Source organism: Tenrec ecaudatus, chromosome 16, assembly GCF_050624435.1.
Source record: "Tenrec ecaudatus isolate mTenEca1 chromosome 16, mTenEca1.hap1, whole genome shotgun sequence".
Taxonomy (NCBI): domain Eukaryota; kingdom Metazoa; phylum Chordata; class Mammalia; order Afrosoricida; family Tenrecidae; genus Tenrec; species Tenrec ecaudatus.
In genome coordinates, this window is record NC_134545.1 from 27,150,747 (window position 1) to 27,173,041 (window position 22,295).

The 22,295-nt window shown below is 49.2% G+C and overlaps 1 protein-coding gene and 1 pseudogene across 4 annotated transcripts in view; one reads left to right on the forward strand and one right to left on the reverse strand.

Annotated features, from left to right (window-relative positions):
- TTC28 (tetratricopeptide repeat domain 28) overlaps positions 1–22,295 on the forward strand; it is a 696,928-nt gene that overhangs the window by 645,692 nt on the left and 28,941 nt on the right. The window lies entirely within an intron of this gene.
- Positions 7,135–8,177, reverse strand: LOC142429520 (ubiquitin carboxyl-terminal hydrolase 21 pseudogene; annotated as a pseudogene).

The window sequence follows — 22,295 nt, forward strand, 5'->3', positions numbered from 1 at the left end:
CGTATCATCCGCACACCCCAGGTTGTTAATAAGTCTTTCTCTAATCCTGGTACTGAATCCTCCTTCCTGTAATCCCACCTCTCTATTTGCCCAGCATGCAGATTGAATAAGGGTGGTGAGAGGATACAACCTTGACACACACCTTACCTGGTTGCATAGTGGCTACACATTGGGCTGCTAACTGCATGGTCAGCAGTTCGAAACCACGGGCTGCTCGGAGGGAGAAAGGCGGGCCTTCCTCTTCTCATAACGTTGCAGTCTTGGAGCTCACAGAAGCAGTTCCACCTTGGCATATAGCTGGCGGGTCCTTATGAGTTGGCATCTGCTTGATGGCAGTGAGTTTGGTTTCTGATTGGAGTTTTCCCTCGTTCTGTTGGAACAGCCACCTCTTGGTCTATGGGTAGGTTCCTTGTGAGCACCAGGAAGTGTTCTGGAAGTCCCTTTCTTTGAGATATTATCTGTAGTTCATCGTGATCCACACAGTCAAATGCTTCTGCATAGCCAACGAGATGCCAGCATGCAGCTTTCTGTACTCTCGGCTTTCAGCCAACATCCATCTGACAGCATCAGTGTTATTCCTTCTTCCACGTCCTCTTCTGCATCTCCGGCAGCTCCTGTCATACTGTGCTGCTACAATAGTCTCAACTATTGTCAGAAAAATTTTACTTGCATGTGACATCAATGTTACTCTTCTAGAATTTGTAGATCCTGTTGGCTCACCTTTCTTAGGAATGGGCACAAATATAGATCCCTTCCAGTCAGTTCACCAGCTTCCAAATTTGTTGCATAGGGGAATGAGTGCTTCCAATGGTGCACACTTCTGCTGTGTTCTGTCAACTCCGGGAGTCTTGCTTTGGGCTAATGCTTTCGTGCAACTTGGACTTAGTCCTTCAGAACCATTAGCTCTTCAGCCTCTGAAATGGATGAGTGTCGGCCAGTTCTGTTTGCTATCGTGGCTCTGTGTATTCCTCATATCACCTCTTAATGCTTCCTGTGTCTTTCGGCATTTTGCCCATGGAATCCCTCAGAACTGTAACTTCTGGCTTCAATTTTGTCGTTGAACACTCCTGCGGTTTTGGTTTTCTAACCCCAGTCTTTGCACAGTTCACCCTGATGCTTTGCTCTGCCATCTCACGTGCCTTTTGGATATTGCTGCAGCTCTTTGCTGTCGTCACTTCTTCCATTTGCCATGGAGCTCACCAAACCTCAGGGACTCGTGGCTGCAAACATTTGTTTCTTGTTCTAGTCACTGGGCTGGGTCTGCTTTGGGCTGCTGGCTGGGTTTAGGTCAGTTCTGTGACCAGCGGCTGCTGAAAAGACTCTGGCGAAGGCCAAAGTCAGGTGCTCAAGAGACCAGGCAGAACCATCCTGCACATTTTGGGCCGCAGCTCAGCTCTCACCCACTCACTGGGTGACTAAAGCACTAAAGCAAGTCACATCTCAAGACCAGCATCAGTGGCAGGAAACTCATTCCCCCCCACAGTGGAAAACCTCACCAGCGTTTACTACCATCAGAGCAATTCCATCTCATAGTCACCCTACAAAACAGAGTAGACCTGCTCCCTGGGCCTTCTGAGACTGCCGGTCTCGGGGAAACCTGCTGCCCTACCTTTTTCCTGCAGAGCTGCTGGATGGTTGAAACGTTGACCTCTCCACTCACAGCTGGACACTGTCCCTCTGAGGCACCAGGGCCCTTCACGTGGCAGGAAGGGAGAAAGACTGTGTATGCGCCGACACCTGTTGTACTTGAGCCAGTGACTCTGCATCCATTCACCCACTTAGGAACAGCGCTGCCACGAGCTCACTGATGAACAGTGCCGTGGGCGCCACAGGCAGCTCTTTAGAGAACTTAGGAGATGTCTGTGTTGTTAAACCAAAGACAAGTGACATCTGCCTAGCTCGGCTCTTGTGGGTTTCCGATGGTTTTTGTTATTGTTGCTGTTTTTTATCTCAGCACCACCTGTTTTCTGGTGGCTCTCCATAGTTAGAGGCTTATTTACTTACATGGGGTTGGTTTGTAATGTCTATGTATCCCTCTGGACTGGAGGCCTGTTGAGGGCAGAGGTCTGTCTGATTCACCATCATAAACCCAGTACTAAAGAGCCCTGGAGGCACCGTGGTTACGCACTGGGGGATAACCAAAGGGCCAGCAGTTCAAACCCAGCAGCAGCGCCACAGGAGAAAAGACTTGGACTTCTCTCCCAAGAAGATGCCGGCTCAGGAGACCCTCGAGGACAGTCTGCTCTCCCCGTGGGCTAACGGCACAGTCCCCACGCTGTGCTTGGCTGTCCAGGACCACGCACTGAAGGACTGAAGGAAACAAGTTTGGTAGGTGCTGTCTCTTCAGCCCCACTGATGCTGCGTGTGAGCCCACTGTTGCAGTCGGTCTACTCCTTTTGTGATGCACCTCAGCCTTACCAAGTATGATGCCCTTCTCCAGGACTGGTCCCTCTTGATCACACGTCCAGAGTACTTGAGACAAAGTCTCACCATCCTCCAGCACTCCCGCTTGGAGTAGCCAATGCACAGGGAAGACTGTAGGGCCGACTGCATCACTAGACCTGACGTCCCCTTACTGACCCACAGCCCTACAGGGGGCAGCACCGGAGACGCAGTGTGGGAATTGGGAATTGTGCCCTGTCTGACAACCCCCGCTCCCTACCCGCCCCCCCCCCCACACACACACCAGGCTAACACGAAGGGGCGCAACAGAGCAGCAAGGGAGCTAAACAACCAAGTCCCTGAAAAATTCTGAAAATAGACTTCGGACTCCAGGGGCTTAGCACTGCATCAGATTTAATCAGAAAATATTCAGAAGGGTCAGCAGACAGACCTGCAACTATTCATAGGCTTTCTCTCTTTTTTTTCATGTCTATCTGAATAAGATAAACAATGCCGAGGAGAAAACAATGGGACCGATGGTTCTAGGAGGACAGGGGAGAGGAGGCAGTGGGGGAAAGGAGTGGGAGCCAACAAACCCAGAGAAAAGGGAACAAGAGATCTAAAATCTATGGCGAGGAGGGTGTAGAATGCCTGGTGGGGTTCAGTCAAGTCCAGTGTAGCCAAGAGAAAGTACAGAGCGTTGAATGAAGGTCAAACATGACCGTGGGACAGGAGGAAAGTAAAAGGAAATGGAGGAAAGAACCAGGAGGCAAAGACATTTATAGAGGTATAAACATAGGCATGTACATATGTAAATATACTTACCGTATATACTCGAGTATAAGCCCACCCAAGTATCAGCCAAGGCACCTAATTTTACCACAAAAACTGCATTAAAAATGTGCCAAAAAACTCGGCTTATACTCGAGTATATAAAGTATATACGACAATAGGGATACAGGTCTATGTACATATATTTGTAGGTTTAGTATTAAGGTAGCAGATGGACATTGAGCCTCTCTACTCAAGTCCTCCCTCAATGCAAGAACACTTTGTTCTGATAACCTGGCATTCTGTGATGCTCACCTTTCCGACAGGATCCCTAAAGACAAAATAGCTGCATAAGCTAATGTGGTAAAGAAAGCTGATGGTGTCTGGTTAGTACAAGATACAGTGTCTGGGGTCTTAAAGGCTTGAACTGGCCATCCAACAGTGAAGCAACAAGTTCACATGGAAGAAGCACACCAAGTCCGGTGATCACGAGGTGTGACAGGATCAGATACTAGGCATCAGAAGACCCAAAATAAACAGTCATTTCGATGCAAATGAGGGGGAACAGAATGGAGACCCAAAGCCCGTCTGTAGACTATTGGACATCCCCTCACAGAAGGGTCACAAGAAAGGGATGAGCCAGTCAGGGTGCAGTATAGCACTGATGAAACACACAACTTTAATGTTCTTGAATGCTTCCTCACCCCCCACCATTATCATGACCTCAGTTCTACCTTACAAATCCAGCTAGACCAGAGCATGTACACTGGTACAGATAAGAGCTCTCAACACACTGAATCCAGCACAGATTAACCCCTCAGGACCAATAATGAGAGAAGTAATACCATGAGGGTAGGAGGGAGAAGGGTGAGAAAGGGGGAACCGATCACATTGATGTACAAACACCTCCCCCGGGTGCCGCAGGGAATGAATAACAGAAACGTGAGTGAAGGAAGACAGCGGATGGTGTTAAATAAGATAATTAAAATAATTTTAAATTTTTTCAAGGGTTCATGAGGGTGGGGGCGGGAAAGGGAGGGGGTGGGAAAGAGGAGTTAATACCAAGAGCTCAAGTAGAAAGAATATTTTGGACATGATAAATGTGCTTGATGCAACTGTGTAGATTGTGATAAGAGTTATAAGAGCCCTAATGTTTTATTAAATAAATAAGCAATTAGAACAACAAACACTATCGCCCTGGAGTTGATTCCAAATCACGGCAACCCTAGAGGACAGGGCAGTCTGCTCCTGCGGGGTTCTGAGACTTTACATTGCGACCCAGCAGAGAGCCACCTCTGCCCTGCAGCGTGGCTTCAGGGTGGGCTTCAACAGCTCAGTTTGTAGCCACTGTACCCTCTTACCAGGGCGCCCTGGTGGTGTAGTGGTTACACATTGGGTGTGATCAGCAGTTCAAACTCACCAGCAGCTCCTCAGAAGAAAGACGGGGTTTTCTACTCCTGTAAACAGTTATAGTCTTGAGAACCCACGGGGTCTACAGCTCAATGACAGTGAGAGATGCCCTCTTACCAAACCAAAACAACAGACACACTGCCAACTCACAGCAACACTGTAGGGCTTCCGAGACCAAAATACTTTATAGGAGTAGAAAGTCCCGTCTTTTCCCCACTGAACCACTGCTGGTTTCGAACTGCTGACCTTTGTGGTGGCAGCACCATTTGTGTAGTCATAATTCCGTTAAAACTTGAGGTAGGTACGTTGATGGTCAGTGCTAGAACAGGTCTGGCTAGGTACAAGAAAAAGCCATTATTTCTGAGATGGAGCAAACTGGGCTAATACCAGAGGGAACTGAAGAACGTGCATGGGCCTGTGTGGATACACAGACTTTATTCCAGTCAAGGGTAAGCTAATGCCTGACTGTGTTCCTTCATGTTTCCTCCTATTGCGGGTCAGTGTTGAGCTTCGAGCCCTTGGATTGAACCCAGCTCCGTGCTTAACCACTGCGCCACCAGGTGCCCTTCAGAAAGGCCACCTGGTCCCGCATTCTCCACTGAGAACTGGATTTTACTGTGCCAGCCCACTCTGGGTCTGAGGTAACGAAAAGGGACCATTTCAAGAAGCTGCTGGGCCATCAGGAAGTCGGGTGGAGGCTCTGCTATCAAGCAAGAAACTGTGCTGAGGGAAGGGCAGTGGTCTAGAAACTAGAAAACCCAGGATCTGGTTAGGCCCAGCAAGTGCTGCCAGAGCAATCAAAGAATGACTTGGATTGTGTTGGCAGAGCGTTGTCTGTCTGGGGTCAACTGTCAGGGAACTGAGTGAAGTTTAGCTGAGTGTTGTCCAAACGTAAAGGAACCCTGGTGGTGAAGTGGGTTAGGTGTTGGGCTCCTGACCTCAAGGACAGCGGTTCAAACCCTCCAGCCTCTCCTCAGGAGAAAGCTGAGGCTGTCTGCCACACCCCCCCATAATGACTCACCCGGGGGTCAGCACGAGGCAGACGGCTTGATGGCCTGCCTGGGCGTAGCAGTGCAGAGTGAAGTGGAAGCCTATAGCCTGGGATACCTGGGATGGTGTCAGTTAGACTCTCGTTTGCCCGTTTGGATTGCAGTTGAACAACTCTCATCACGGCTTCCATAAAAACACAGACAGAAGAGAGCCACGATGAGGAGGACGGCCTCCTGGTCCCTGAAGGGCAGGTCACACTGTCACTGTTGCCGGCAGTCGTCATGAACTCAGTTCCAGCTCACAGTACCCCTGTGTGCAGAGCACCTGCTCCCTCAGCTTCCATGGCACAGACCACCAGACCTTTCTTGCAACGCACCTGAGTGGTTTTGAACCGTTTGGTCATCGGGTGATGGGGCAAGCAGCTGCTGTGGTGTGCTCCCGGAGACCCAGTGTGCCCGAGTAGAACTGGCCCCGGTTCTTTATCTAGGTGTCACCTCTGTGCAGCCATGGCCCAGTCTTCTGTGCACCGCTGGGTTCAAACCACTGACCTTTAGTGAGCAGCTCACAGCTTTAATCATTGTGCCACCAAGGCTCCTTACCAAAGCAGCCCCCAGGCACTGACCCCCTGGGATCCAGCACAACCACTCCTGAAGGTTTCCAAGGGTATAAATCTTCACAGGATTGGACAGCCTTGTCTGTCTCCCGAGGAGTGCTTTGTGGGTTTGAACCACCAAACTTGTGGCCGTCAGTGCTACCAGGACTCCTCCACAGCTCCTTCTCTGCCATCAATGCTGCAGCGGCCTGGTTGGCAGAGGCATTAGCTCGCCCTGGACTTAAGCAGGAAAGCTGGTCTCCTCCCAAGTTTGAGGCCTGAGAGGGTGTGTTCTAAATGACAAATGCTCCCAGGCAGCACGTCTGACACTGTCGCCCAGCTTTTTTATGAAGAATAATGATGCCATCACGCAGTGCAGTCTGGACAGAAGGTCAGAGCAGGTTAAAGATTCTCTTTGACCTTGGCGTGCACACAGGCTCCTCAACAGGCTCCTCAGGCGGCCCGTGCGTCCTAGGGCTCCGCGTACCTTACCTTTCTGCCCTGGAAGCACCGTGTCTCCGAGGGCAGGATGATCAGCCTCGCCCATGCGCCTGTCGTCCCTCAAAGGAGACATCGGGCATGGCCAGAGCCCAGCCCGTCTGCCAGCGAGGGCGAGCAGCAGCTGGCCAGGCTCCCAGTGAACTGGCCTGGCAGTTCCTTTGCACGTGAGCTCTTGTTGCTGGTAGTGCTGTCGGGGCAACCTCAACTCATAGCGACCACGTGCCAGCACGGCCAGAGGGGTTCTCTGGGCTGTCTTGGTCGTTGCCTAGGACATCGCCATGGCAGAACGTTTCCATGCCTTTACTCTGCAGAGCAGCTTCTAACCACTCATAGTTTTCAGTTAGCAGCCCGAGCGTCTTGACTGGTCTCTCTCTGTCCCCCACTCACTCACTGACCAGGGCCTTAGCCCACAGGGACTGGCCTCTCCATAGCTCCACACATTCTTGGCTTAAATTTTTGAATAACCGATGAATAACAGGTTCAGAAATTCAAAAGGGAAGATGGCAAAGAGACCTTCTCCATCCCTTTTCCTCCCCCACATCTCCTCCCTGGAGCGGATCACTTAGCTCAGGATCTTCCAGCAGAGCCCCTGCCCTGTGGGGTGGTGAGCGAGCTGGGTTGTTGGCCAGGATTGCCGGAGCCTGGCGGCTTCAGCAGTTGATTGCCAGAAGCAGCCGCTCCATGAGGAGCTTCAGGGATTCTACGACATCCTGCCGACTGTATCCAGAGGAGGAGGGAACATATTTCTGGAAGACAGCTTGGAATCACGTAGGATTCACAGCTTCCCAGGAATCAGGTGCCACAGGGCACCAGTCACATCGGCAAGGGCTTCAGTGAGCTCTTGGACTCAGCTCCCTCCAGGTACCTCTTGCCAAAAGTCAGCTTCCCAGACAGAAGTCCTGGAGGCCAATGTCACTCAGACACATTTAGGAAACACATATTCCCCAGAGCCCGGAGGAATGAACCACAGGACCTGAGGGGGAGTGTGTGATGAGCCCTCTAGTCTGCAGAGTAGAAAGGCTCAGAGGACCCAGGAACCATGAGGCATAGGGGGCTCCATTCACATGCTGAGCAGGGTGGGAGGCCCAGGAAAGCCCCCTAGGTGGTGGAGAAATGGGCTGTGTCTCTAAATAAGTGGCTCAGCCCCCAGCTCTCTGGCACCACAGTACCTTCCCATGGCAATCCTCATTGTGTGCATGCCCCCTCTGCTCACAGACTTAGAACAGGCCAGGTTGGTCCTGGACTGGAGAGGCGGAGCAGAGCAGAGCCATGGCTGGAAGTGGTGAGCCAGGCAGGGGAACCCCATGATCTGCCCGAAGGGGGCCTCCGGAATGAGGTTTGTCCCTGCCCCAGCTCGTTTCTTGAACTGTTCCTCAGGGAGACCTGGCCGGGGAGGCAGAGGTCATAACATAGAACTTGGCCCAGAGGCTGGATTGTGCCACTCCTTGCTGTGGGTCTGGGGAAGTGGAGTGGGGGGGGGTGGTGGTGAGGGGGAGCAAGTATCTCTTGGGTGCTCAAAGACCTGGGACATTTGGACATCATAAGGCAGCGGGGGAGGCCTGACCCCAGCCGAAAACCGCCCCCTCAGCCCCTCGTGCAGCCCCCGAGGTCCAGGCTGCAGCTTTATCTGCAGCTGCCACCCTGAACACACCAACCACAGGTGCCGCTGCCATCTTTGTTGGTCTTGCCCAGCACTGATACATTTAAATTTTTTTTACAAAATAACCTTATCACCTTCAAAGTGCTCTCCATTACACTTAACACATTTATTAAATCTGTGATTCCACTCTTGGAGACATTTTTCCAGGCTCATCGGTTTGGGTGGGTGTTTTCTTCTTCAGCTCTTCTATGTGGTCAAATCTCTGCCCTTTCACGTCCCTCTTCATTCTCAGAAACAGAAAGAAGTTGCACGGAGGGAGGTCAGGTGAGTAAGGTACGTAGGGAAGAGAGGCATGCTGGTTTTTGGTAGAACCAACTTCAAATGCTCTATCCCCGGCACCTCAAAAGACAAGTGAGCATCATCTTGATGGTTGATTTCACAAGTGAGCATCATCTTGATCTTGGTGAGTTTTATGGGTGAGGCCACACTGGCATCTTCCAGTGGCCTGACTGATGTTTGCTTTAGGGGTTGTAATAATAGCACCCTGTCTCATCACCAGGAATGACCTTGAAAAAAAGTCGGAGTCATTTGGAGCTGTTCTATTCCGTTCTGTGAAAGCACAGTATTTCCACTCTTTTTCCTGGCCAGTCAGGACCCAAGGCACAAATTCCGCAGCAACCCTTCTCATTCCAAATTCTTCCATTAAAATTCGCTGAACCAGGCTCCAAGATAATCCGGATAACTTCCCCATCTCTTCAATGGTCCGCTGTTATAGGTCTTTGAGCACAGGTATGTGGATTTTGTTGACATTTTTGTCTGTTTGGGAAGTTGATGGAAGTCCAGAACGAGGTTTCTCATCAATTGACATTTCACCTTTTATGAAATGAGCAAACCACTTGTACACTTGAGCTTTTCCCACCATAAAGTGCTGTCCTTATAAGCTGTGTTCAACATCACAATAGTTTCTGCGGCATTTGTCCTGAGCAGGAAACAGAATTTCCCAGTTCACGCTGTTGTCTGAAATTGACCATCACCAAGAATGAGGTTTGAGAGAAACTGCTTTTATGAAAAAAATTCACTGTGACCAGAGAGAACCTTCCCAGGTGACGCCACTGGGTGCACTAACTCAGAGGGAGATGTTCGCATGCCATGGAAGCTCTGCCCAGCAGAGCTTTTTCCCGTTTTGGGGGGTACTCCCTCATGTTCATACAGTTTGAGAAATAGAAGCTTTATCAGAGAACACAGAGCAAGGGTCCAGCAAGATGGTCCCTCGGATCTGAGTCCACATATATTTGAGGGTTCTCGGGCAGGTATATTATCCATATTCGCAGAAAGGGGTGGGGTGAGATGGGGAATGGTTGAACTCTGATGTCCTTTGATTTTGATACCTGCTTCAAGTGCTGGATGAGGCGCTTTCTAGAAGCCATTGAATGACAGCGACAGGGTAGCCCATTTTACAGTTGAGGGAACTGAGGCACAATGGTGAGACCACTTGAAAGCAGCAGAACTGGGATTCACACTCGGCCCTGTGCCTGGTCCTGCCAAGCATCACTGCCTCCCTGCATCGGTTACTGGAGCAGAAACGGGCCCTCTCTCCGCTCACTGGTGTTGGATTGCCTTCCATTGTTAGCAGTTACTAAGATTATTTTTTAAACATAATATCAAGTGTGGACGCCTCTTAAAAACAACACAGAACATTATTCACAGCATTCAGAAGGGCACCAACAAGCTGAAGGCAAAGAAGTTGTGCAAAGAAGCCTTTGAACCTAAATCACACGTGGCAAAGCCAGAGACTCAGAGAGGGCTGAAGTGAGAGAGGCAGGCAGGGGAGTGGGGGTGGCGGAGAGGGCTGTTTAGGAACTATATTCCCCCTCCTCCCCATCAGCTTAGTCTGTCAAGGATTCCACCAGCCTCCTGAGCCAGCAAACCCACAGGTTCTAGCACATTCCACTCCTCCAGCTCCAGCTTCCCTAGCAACACTTGCCAGCAAGACCTAAAATAGCCACCCGTACTCCAACCCTCTCTCATCCCCAGAAAGGTGAGTAAGTCCACTGGGTTTTCGTTACACTACTCCTCAACCCCACCCTGCTTCTCATCCCATCCAAGCGGGCCTTTCGGGCGAGTACAGCAACTAGATTCCTGGAGCTCGGACTCGTGGTGGGGGGCATCCTCCGTCAATTCCTTATGTGATACGGTTCTGGACTTTGTCTGCCTGTAGCTGTAGTCCCATTTTGGAGAGCATTCTCTTCTCTAATGGCCAGGAAATTTAAAACATATTCAAATAATTGAAAAGGAGGCAGAAAGTTAGCAGTAGGAAGAAACCCAGCACAGAGCCTATCGTGCATTGGAATGCCTTGGACATTGGACTCTTCTCTCAGAAGGGCCACACGGAAAGGATGAATCTATCCAGGGTGCAGTAGCGCACTGATGAAACACATAACTATCCCCTAGTTCGTTAATATTTCCTCCCCCTGCTATTATGTCCTTTCACCTCATCAATTGGGTTAGACCTGCATTTGTTCATTTGTGTAATTTAAAGTGTGATGCATGAAAGCCATGCTAGATAGCTGTTCAGAAAGAGCACTGGGAGTAATGGTTCCCTGAGGGTAAGGGGAGAAGGGGGAGCTGATGGCAATGACTATACACCACTTGGGAAATGGTAGGTGAACGGATACTTCGGATTGTATAAGACATAGCAAAAAAGTAATTACATATAATAATAGGGATCCTGGCATAGTAAGGTGGGGGAGGGAGGGGATAAAGAGGAGCTGATATCATAGAGTTCAAGAAGAAATAAAATGTTTTGATACTGATGGGGGCAGCAATTGTACAATTATGCTTGATTTATTTGAAGTATGGATTGTTATATCTGTAACAGCTTCCAATAAAATGATTAATAAAATAATAAATGAGTAAAAGAAGGAAGGGGATGGTTGCAGACGTGGTGAGGTTAAAATGCAGCACCCTGTCTCCACCACATTTCCCTATGATCCACTTAAATTTGTCCTCGCTTTTAATACTTTTTACTTCTTATTTGAAGTTTTTATCTGCTTTACTTTGTGACTCTCAGGTTTTTTTGTTGTTTACCTTTTAATGTTTTCCTTGCATGAAATCCAGCATAGGTACATCTGAAGAGTGTGGTTCATTGGGGATGTGGCCGGGGAGGTTGGGGGGGGAGGGGAATGACGAAGCTAATAACGAAGAGTACCAGGTTGAAGATGCTCTAAAACTGATTGTGCTCATGAATGTACAACTCTTCTTGATGTGACTGAATTATGGAATTATATGATATGCGAATTATATGCCCATAAAACTTATAAAAACAAACCCAGCACAGCTAACAACAACAACAAATCAAATGGTAGCCTTAGGCCCAACCACATTGAGACTGTCATTCAATACTATAGGTTTAAACACACCAAGTAGGAAAACCGGCGTGAAGAGTGGGACAAACCCCCTGCTGTTCACAGAGACCAACAGACAGACTGACAGTAAAGAGATGGGAGAGGACAGATGTGCCGCACTAACATGCCTTAGGCCAGACCAAATGGACTTCAAGACAAAAAGGTACATTTATTAATGATTAAAAGCTAAAGGAATCTCAAGGACATAAAAATCATAAGCATACATGTACTTCATTTACCAAATGACTTACAGAAAAATTGGATAGAATTAATGGGAAAAGTGGATTCTCTACAATTATATTTAGAGGAATCAACACTGTTCCCGTAGAATTTGATGGGACAATCAGGCCAAAACTAAAAACCTAGACCTCAAAACAGGAAAACCCATTGCTGCCCAGTTGCCTCTGATTCCCAGCAGCCGTGTAGAGCGGGGTAGAACTGTCCTCCTGACGGCTGTTGAGAGCTGGGCTTCCAAGGCTGTCCTGTGTGTGCAAACAGATGGCCTCGCCTTTGTCCTATGGAGGGGCTGCTGCGTTCAACCTGCCGGAGCTTTCAGTTAGCAGCTTCACCGCTACAACACCTGGCTTCTTCAGTCTCATATCAAGGATGTACACACACGTTCAGCCACCTTCATTTACTTAGAGTGTTCTAGCACAAAACTGAAGGATGTATATTGTGTTCAAGTACCCACGGGGCACTAAAGACCTTCCAGATGCTGGACCACAAGCACAGTGCAGCAATTGAATTACTTGAATACCATAGTGTATGTATTTTGAAATCAGATATTTGGAAATTAGACTTCATCATCCAGTGATCTTAAACAATGCCAAAATACCACTGTACCAGAACAGGTAACATTGGAAAACGCATATCGTAATGTTGGCGAGGACAGAGATCAACTCGAAAGCTGATGTATTGACGCAGCAGGTATCAGTGTACACCCACCTGCTGTAGCAGATTTTAATGCAACCAACTAAGCACACACTTGCCCTACTGTTTTATTGTGCTGGTGAGCCCATTCCAACTCTTAGCCACCCCCGTACAGCCCAGCCATTTCTCTCGTAGGCATTCTTGTCGTAGAGACATGAACGTGTACGTTACAACAATGCTCCTGCTGAATGCCATTGGCAGCTTTACTCATTTACTCGAAACTGGAAACAATTTGGGTGTCAGCGGGAGAAGGAAGCAGCCACCTGTTACCGTCATACAGTGGAGCGGTCCTCAGCCCTAAACAAGTACAAGCAACAGTGGTGACTCTCCTGCAGCCTCTGGCTATGTGAACCAAGCCTTACGGAGACGCCACAGACTGGCTGATTCTGTTGATAGCAAGTTCTAGAACAGACCAGAAGAACACGTAGTAGAAAAACATCCGAACTGCACAGTTTGCAGGACAAGGCCGAGACTGCGGGGAGTCTCATGAAGGAACTCTGAGTCAACGTAGCATGCTACACCTCAGAGGGATTTTATGTCGTTAATGTTAATTTGTTTATTTGTAAGTTTTACATGAAAAAACTAAACAAATGATTTGCTCTACTAATAATATGCCTTCTGCTATATTTATGGAAACTTTAACTAAAGTCTGTAATTTACTTTGAAATGCATCCAAAAACCAAAATGAATCAATGAATGGAGATAAAGCAAACTACTAGTATAGCTGTGTGATAAAGTAATTTCATTAAGAACTTAATGATATAATCTAGACATCACCACTATCCATTGCCAAATGTTGGTCATCACCCCAAAGAGAAACCAGTGCCCCTTGAGTAGTAACCATTGCCTCGATGGGGCTTTGCCTGCTCTAGGTAGTTCATGGAAGAGGAGTCAGAGTATCTGCTGTTTGAGCCTGACCGATTTCACGCTGCATGCTTTCAAGGCTCCTTTCTTCCCTGGACTATGTTCACAGTTCATTTCTACGCATGGCTGAGTCATACATCATTGCATATCTGCGCCACATTTTGTTGATCAATGTACCTATTGATGCACATTTGGGTGGGTTCTACCTATTTGCTGCTGGAAATAATGCTTCGGCCAACACTCGTGCATACAGATAGCTGTGTGAGCCCCGGCTTTCAGTTCTTCAATTTGTAATCACAGAAGTAGGTAGACCTGATGCCGACGTGGAAGCTCTGTATGTAACTTTGATGCACTGCCACGCCTTTTCCCGCTGCACCCACACGTTTACAGCCCCCCAAACGGTGTGCTTTCACCACGTCTTGGTAGCTTCAGCTGTTCTCATTGTAGCCAGTCTAGAGACTGAAGTGAGGTGCCTTTGTCTTTGACTGGAGTTTCTCCAGTGACTAGACAGTGAGCGTCTTCTCGTGTACTAGCCGGTCGTGCATCTATCTTCTCTGGAGATCTATTTGTCTAAGTGCTGTGCCCTTTTAAAAATTGGATTGTGTTTGTGTGTGAGAGAGAGAAAGATTGCAATCAATATTGATCGACTGATTGGGCTGAAAGACTGGTGAGTTGGCTTTCCATTCAACAATGCATGCACCGTTTGTTTTGCGACATCGGTTGCAGTCCCCCCAATATAACGGAATTCTTCCCTCTTTTCCCTGCGTTGTACCATTTCCACTCATCCTTGGATATTTCCTATCGCTTCCTGCCTTCTGAACTATATTCCTGGGTAAACGCTGCCGTTTTGGTCACAAATGGTTGAGAGTTCCGAGGAGTGCATACTTCACTGCAACTCCTTATAGGCCTCTGTCTGGCTGAAAGTTGAGCCTCTGGAGTGAATGCAGGGTGTCTAAAGACCGTTATCTCGGGCTCCACTAATCCCTGTCAGGCTGGTAAACCTTTTTTTGGTTTTGAGTTCTGTTCCACATTTTCTGCCATGCCTCCTGTTACATTCCCTTCCAGAGCAGTCAGCAGTGGTGGCTGGGCACCATGTCCTTCTGGAGTCAGGGTCATGGAGGCAAGAGTCATGTGATCCCACGAGTCCTTTGGATTTCTTTGTCCTGTTTCTTCTAATTGTTTCTTTGTATCTGATTGTCTTCACTTTTCTTTGCTACAGAGAGGGGAGCCCAGTCCTTTCACCTTAGCTGGCCATCACAGCTTTCAAGGCCCCAGTGGCTACTCACCAAAGTAAAATTCCTCTGGACTATGTTATGCCAAGTGACCTTGGTGGTTCCCTGCCGTCGCTACCACCCTGAGAATATGGCCCTGAACCCCCACCCAGACCCAGTGACTGATTCCCTCACGGTGTTTGGTTAGGCAGTTTTCAGAACTCTGCCCACTGTACACTCTGCTGCATTCTAGGCATCTTTGCAACCCAGGTAAGTGCAATAGGAGAACCATCCTCTGTGGAAGTTCTGTGTGTGGTTGGCTTTATTCCCATACCTGTTCAGCCTGGGTACATATCAATTTATGTATCTACTTGTCCTGTTACTGAGGGATTGTCTGTGTTACAGTGTTTCTGGGTTGCCTGAACGCTGCGCTTCTTCCAGCATCTTCCTCTGTCTTGCTCATTTGTGCTGTCCTCTCCCTCATTGTGTGTGTCACCTTCCCTTCACCCAAGTTAACAGGCGTCTACCCTCTCCTTAGTGAGCACGCTCCTTTCTCTCCCCACCCAAGTGTCCTACCAGGAACGCTCCTTCTGTGTGTGAACCTGGATTTCTGCATGAGGTGTGGCCTCCTACAATAATTGCCCCTTTGTGATGGACTCTCACTCAGCACAGTGCACTTCAGTTCAGCCACGTTATTGTCATTTTCACAGATTTGTCAGTTTCCTGAGCATCGCATAGCACCATCGCGTGCCTGTACCAGTTTGTTCGTGCATCATCTGCCGATGGACACTCGGGTTGCCCCCGTCGTTTTGCTGTTGTGAATAGTGCTGCGATGTGTGTGCATCTGTCTGTTCATATCATAACTCTTCGTTCTCTAGAATAGATAGTTAGTAGTGAGATGGCTGGATCCTAAGGTGTTTCTGGTTACAATTTTTAAAGCAAGTGATACACGGTTTCCCACAGCGATTGTGTCGTGTGATAGTCATCAGTTGTTTCTGGCTTGTTTGTTTTTGTTTTCTGAACTTTGCTCTCAGTGCTGGGGAGAGATAATAGGCCATTGTTGCTTTGATTTGCAACTCTAGTTGTTAATGACCACAAGCTTTGCTTCATGTGTTTGGTGGCCGCCTGAATATCTTCTTTGGTGAAATGACAGTTCATGTCCTCTCCCAGCTTTCAATTGGAATGTTTGTCTTGTTGTTGCCGTGTTGAGGTTTTTAAAAATAAGTTGTAAAGATTAGTCTCTCATTCAATATGTCATCATCACCTTATTTTTCCCAGTGCATAGGTTTTCTGACTTTTCTAGTGGTCTCTTGATGTATTTAGTTAACTATTTGGATGATGGAGGTCCCAGCTGTCCGGCTCGTCTTCTGCTGTTTGTGTGTTTTCAGTGATGTTTGCTATTGTGATTATGACATCTATAGGACCCCTAAGTTTGCCCCCTATTTTTCTCTAAGAGTCTTGATTCTCTTAGGTTTTTCGCTTAGGTCTTTGATCCATCTTGGGGTATGTTTGATACACGGTGAGAGAGACATCCAGTTCTGCCAGCACCATTTGAGATCACCCTCCCTGGAGGGTGAGCCTCCTACTCCGTTCTTCTTCGGTGGGGCTTCGCCTATCCAAAGGCTCTTTCCTCTCCATTTAAAGTCCCCATCTCGTTAAAGAACGATAACTGTGACTGCATTGTGTCTGTCGATCACACTGGTTATATGACAGTTTCATGATGCTCAGTCGTCCTGTAACGAGCATGTTGGTGTTGGTAGGTGCCGTCAAGTCAGTTTTGACTCAGAGCGACCCTGTGTCCAGTCTGCACATCCTCACAGTTGTTCTTATGTTTGAGCCTATTGTTACATGTTACGGTTTTCTACTTACTTGGGTCCCTTTGGCTTCCTGTAGTAGTGGTTTGTAATTTTCGCTGTATAGGTCTTTTGTGTCTCTGGTTTGATTTATTCCTAAGTATTTCATCTTTGGGGTGGATATTCCAAATGGCGTGTTTTTCCTTGAATTATGTTCAGTTATCTGTGTTTGTGTAGTGGAATCCAACTGACCTTTGTACGTTCATCTTGTACCCTGTCATTTTACTGACTCCGGCTGCTACGTCCAGTAGGTTTCGTGTTTGGTCTCTGGGATTTTCTTTGTATAGAATCATGTATCATCTATAAATACAGCCTATTTTGCATTGTCCTCGCCAAGTTAGATGCCCTTATGTCCCTTGTCTTGCCTTATTGCTCTGGCTAGGACTCCTCACAGTCTTGAGTAGGAGTGAGGAAAAACGGCATCTTGGATTGGTTCCCATGCTCAACAGGAGCGATCTCTGTCCTGTCCATTGAGAATCATGTTGGCCGCAGTTGTATGTGTGTGCCCTTAGTTACATGGGGGAATGTTCCCAGTCTCCCATTTTGCTGAGCATTTCCGATCAAGACTGAGCATTGACCTTCTCAGATGCCTTCTTTGTATCACTGGATAAGTCACCTGGTTCTTTTCCTTTGTCTTACTCCGGTGACGTTTCCCAATGTCCCCTTTCAAAAACATTGTTTTTCTCATGCTGAGCCTTGCTTGCACACCTAGTACGAACCCCACTTGGCCCTCTTTTTAAATAGACTGCTGGGTTCTGTTGGAGAGGAGGTTGTCGAGAGTGGGCGTGTCGGTGCTTATGAGGGATACCAGTCCGTCATTGTCTTTGTTGGTGATGTCTCGGCCCGGTTTGGGTATCAGGATGGTTTAGGTTTGCTTCATAGAAGGAGCTAGGAAGTGCTCTATCCTTTTCTATATTCTGAAACAGTTGACCAATTTCCCCCTTTCCTCTTGGTTCCTCCCTCTTTCCCCCGTGTTTCCATCACTCTTTGCCCATTCTCCTCCATCACATTTTTGATTCCCCCCACCCCCGCACCCCTGCCTCTCAGTGGAGCACGCTCATTCAGAGCGGATATTGCCTTTCTGCTGTGTAGGGCCTCCCGCTCCTCACCCCCTTGGGTTTTCTTTCTTTCCTTTCTTCTCTTCTTCCTACCCCCTTTTTCTATCCAGAGGCCCGGGACCCTGCTGCCCCATCCCCACCCTCACTGCTGCCCAGCACACTGGGAGTGCCACCAGCCCCTCCACTCCTGAGTCGATGACAGACAGTGACCGACAATGCACATTCTACCCTCAGCTGCCCTACACAGTCAGCAGTCAGAGACTCACAGTCACACTCACACCATTTGAGACACTGACATAGAGACAGGGGCACCCCAGTGCTGCCAACTAGCAATGGGTGCGGCACCCCAGCTCCTTTGCCCAGACACATTGAACAAAGCAAGACCAAAGGCACACAGCCAGCAAATTAGTACCTTCACACCAAGCAGGTAAGCAAGAGGAAGAGCCCCACCTCTGGTTACTGGGGGCTGGCATGAGGCAAAGGTGGGAGTTCACATCTCTCTGCTCATTGACATGGTTGCTGGCTCAGCCCTGCACCAGAGGAGCTGATTGTTTGGTTCCTGTTCCAAGCATCACACTGCTGGCAATAATTCAGAATGGCCATGTTGTGCCTCCTGGCGGTTCACTGCCCTGCGGGTTTCCTTGTTTACAGTTTTCGTCCAGCCTGTTCCTTACAGTGGCATCTGAGCGGTTTCTTGGTCCTTTCGCTTGAAGCTCTCAGTGGCGGGATTGTCGTTGGGATCCATTTCCCGTGGTTTCTTGAGTCTGTCGTGGAGGGCATGGGCCATGTAGCTGCCTACTCGGCCATCTTGGGTCCCTTCAGGGTTGTATGTTCTCTGGTTGCTGAGTTTGTAGGAGGCCTGGATCCATTCTGGATACTACACGCTTATCAAATATTTAATTGCTAAAGATGTTCTCTCATTTTGTAATTTATTCGTGGTAACACCCTTTGGTGTATTTGTCTTTTGCATCTCCTTTCAGGATCAGGATGAACATTCCTGGTCAAAAGCTAGATCCGGAAGCATTACTCCTCCCTTTTCTTCTCAGAGCTTTATGGTGGTGTGCGCGTGCATTTGGATCCTTGACACACTTTGAGTTTCCCTCCATGTGTAAAGGGAGGCATGAGTCCAGTAGGCTCCCTTTGCACCCCTGCACAAAGGGCCTGTGACCCTGCCTCACATCCCTGGTGTGAGCACTGCAACACGGCCCGGCCTTGGCGGCCCTTCAGCAAGTCTCCTCTCCTTACCTTTCCACTCGTTTCCACTCTTCCCAGGGTTTGCCGCTCCTCACTCCATGATGCCACGTGTTTTCATTCTTTCATTGAAGTCCATGCGTCCTGTACCACGTGATAGCATCACGTGTAGAGTTGCTTGAGAAGTTAGACTCTGTGTGCAAGGGGGCTTCAGAACACTGTGGAAATAGTCCTCAAACTTTTATTCCATTTGTCTGCGCGCTTTGTGGAGCCGCTGGTACCTTACACCTTCTCTTACTACCCATGGCTTCGTGGGACTCTGAGTGTAGCTTTCAGGGTCCTGCCTACTCGCCACCCCTTATTCTAGTTGTGTGTTACCTGTGTGTCTCCCCCTTGTGGTTCCTAGGAGGCAGAGACTGTGTCTGTCTAACTCCCCATTTTGTCTCCACAAAGAAGAGGGGGGACAAGTGTTTGATGAATGAACCGAAGTACAAACATGACCTGGTCTTATCTCACGGCCCTGCGTAATGCTGCCTGCCCCTCAAACACTGCCCGCTCTATTACGCTTGTCCAAACAACGCCATGCACCCAACCAAGACGCGTCTCCAGGGACCGGCTGACCTCAAAGGCAGGGCCCTCTCCTTACTGCGGGTCTCCCTCCAGCCGTAGTGGCAACAGTTCAGGGCTGGACCCTCTTAGTGTAATGCAGTCAGCTCCTCCAAGGAGAGATGAAAGGATTTCGGTGATTGGCGCCAGTTGGAATTAGTCATGGAGGTTGCCTCCTTGCAGAGGAAAAGAGGAAGCAGAGTTTATTGGTGGAAGAGGCATGGGCTATCTAGAGAGGTGGAATGTCCCAAGTAAGGTGACCAGATTTTAATATTGGTAAAGTGGGACACCAGCAGGACAGCATTGACAAAACTCATATCCTGGTGAAATAGCCACATGGCAGCCGAAAACCGTATACCATAGTTTGTTGTGCATTCTTTCCCAAAATCGGGACTTTTAAAAACTGCTGTGGGACGCGGGAAAAATTATTAAAAATCTGGACTGTCCCGCCCAGAGTGGGACATCTGGTCACCTTAGTGTAGGGCGACATGAGTGAGGGGAGCTTGGCGATGGCAGCAGAGGTGCGGGCTGTGTGCTGGGGGGAGCCACAGTGGGGTGTCGGCTACACATCAAGATGAGGACATTGCAGAAAGGGGGCAAAATAGTGCGTGGATTGAGTTGGATGTCTCAGCCATTCCCTTCTGCCCTGCCCTGTGCGACACCCTGGTCTCATCCTGGAGTTAGTCGCGACGTCCTCCTCCTCCTCTTATCTAGGTCAAAGACAGGGCTCAATGTGACATCCCAGTGACACATCTGGAAGCCTACACTTTGGCCGGAAATGCTGGGTTTTTGTTGTGTTGACGCACATGGCAGCCAGCTGAGGCGGCCCCACACCCGGGAAGGGCCTTTGGCATTGCCTCTGCCTGATATTTCCTTGTCTTCCCATCAATCCAAGCTGCTCATTAGGAGGAGGCTGTGTTTCAGCCAGCAGCGCCCTGTTGGAAGGGCTGCCCAGGGGCACCACAGCCGTCCCTTCGGGCGGTCTCATCATTGTCACCACAGTCAGCCTGGGGCCGGAAAGGCAGCTGCAGGGAGGGAGCCAGCCTCCTGACTCCCCGGGAGGACAGAGCCGCACACATGCCCATGCTATCCCTGAAGGGACCCTCTACCCAAACTACCACCCCTGCATGCACCTCGGTCATGGCACGGGCTTACTTGGGCCCGTTTCCAGCTCACAAGCACCGAGATGCATTTACATTTATAAAAGGAGCTTTTGTCATGTGCCCTCCAAACCTTCCACGCAGAAATGCCCATCTGCCCCACTGTCCCCCTCGAGTCCACTCCAGCTCATACTGACCCCCTAGGGCAGGTAGAACTGCTCCTTAGGACTTTGGGGGCTGCCGATCTTTGTAGACTCAAACTGCCTCAGCTTTCTCCCAGGGAGCTGCAGGTGAGTTCGAGCCCCTGACCTTTGAGTGAAGGGCCATGCGCTTCAGCCATTGCATCACCAGAATTGACTCTGACCCCAAACCCACTGCTAATGAGTGAATCCAGACTCAGAGAGCCCCGCTCGCATAGAGGAGAGCTCCATAGGGCTTCTGAGGGTGCCAGTCTTTGTAGGAGCAGACAGCCTCATCTTTTCCTAGGAGTGCCTGCTAGGTTTGAACCACTGACCTTGTTGTTAGCAGCCCGGCGCATACCTGCTGCGCCACCAGGGCTCCTTCCAGCCAAAGGGCACCAGTGAGGACTTGGTTGGTGTGTGAGTCTGGACAGAATAGAGAAATCCATGGACATTCATTTGTGTATAAGAGATAGCTTTATATAAAGGAAATTGTACATTAAAGCAACCCAGACCAGTCCAAGCCCATAAGTCCGATATTATCCCATGTATCCAATACCAGTCTATAAAGCCCTCTTCAGATTCACAAAACACATGCAATGATGCAAATGCAGGATGATCTCAGGCGAGTGGGTAGAAAGTCTTTGGATCCAGTGGCATTGTAAACATCTCAGCACTGGCAGGGGTCTCCACATGGCTTCTCCAGCACCCAGGGCTGCATCAGGGTAGGTCCATGTGGCTTCTCCTCAGGGATGTCTCATAGGAAGTAAGCAGAAAGAGAGAAGTGTCTCTGTCTCCAAGGACGAAATTCAGAATTTCCACAGAATTCTCAGGAGAAGGCCATGTCCACACAGAAGCCTCATTGTCTATGATCCGGCCAGACTCCACCCCTTCGCTCATAATCCTCTCAAAGTGACACCAGATTACAAAACTACCACAGTTGGTTAAAATCCAACAGCGGAGCTAGCTCCTTCTCTTCCCCTAATCCTTTAAAAAGGGGGTGCGGGGAGAAAAGGTCTTGGCCCCCAGTTAACTACTTTCCCAGATGCCAAGGCCCCTGGAATGTGTGCCATTGAGGCAAGTGGGTGCTACATCATGTCGAGTGGAGCAGGGAGCCAGTGAACCAGGCTCAGGGCTTCCAGGATCCCCCTAGGCCTCTCAGCAGAGCATGCCACAGGGGGAACTCTGTGGGGGCACGGAGACCCACCTGCCTTTGCCGTTGGCATTTGGACTGCCCGGCATTCCATCTCTGAGTCTCAGGTGGCGCCGATTGTTGAAATCCAGTGCTGCTCCTGAGTTGTAACACCCAGATCCACAGCGGCCTTCTCCACCACTCCTCTTGCTCTGTTCCCCTGGGGTTGCTACCTCATAACGCTTCTCTACAGTTTGCGGGGGAAGCTCACGATGGCTGTGCTTAGCTAGGTTCTCTGGAGAAGCAAAACCAGTGAGGTTTGCCTCTGTCTGTCTATAGAAAGAGATTTCCTATCTAAAAATGGCTCACACTATTGCAGATGTGCCTACGTCCAGTCCCATTCAAGTCCGTGGGTCAGATGTAATTTGGAGGTATTTGCAGGCTCCTGCAGCTGCCAAAGCTGATGGACAGGACACAGGAAGATGAAGCAGGAAGACCAGAGGTTGGTGGATCCCAAACAG